Below are 372 nucleotides of genomic sequence, written 5' to 3'. Positions count from 1 at the left end.
GAAAACAAAACATAAGTATAAAAACAATCGTTCTTTTGAAGATTTTTATGTGCAAATTTCTGAAAAATTGTGCAAGCGTTTGCTGTTTTGCGCTTAAAATGTTGCTCATGTTGTTTCATCAGAGCCATTTAAATTGAAATTATGACTGCCGTTAAGAACAATGCACACTGAGAGATAAAATCATTATTTTTAAAACTATTCAAAAACTATTTAACCAGAGGAACAAACATCGTAATATTTGTTTTGAAAAATAAATGACAAAATATCCATTTTTAGTTCATTTTTAACGCTTATGTTTGAGAAAAGTTATAAACCATATACCATTAAATGCTAGTCCAAATATTGTGGACTCATTGCTGATATTCCAAATAA

The sequence above is a fragment of the Mya arenaria genome, chromosome 1 (assembly GCF_026914265.1).
Source record: "Mya arenaria isolate MELC-2E11 chromosome 1, ASM2691426v1".
In the NCBI taxonomy this organism is placed as follows: domain Eukaryota; kingdom Metazoa; phylum Mollusca; class Bivalvia; order Myida; family Myidae; genus Mya; species Mya arenaria.
The sequence above is the reverse complement of the archived record's forward strand: the minus strand, read 5'-3'. Positions refer to the sequence as shown.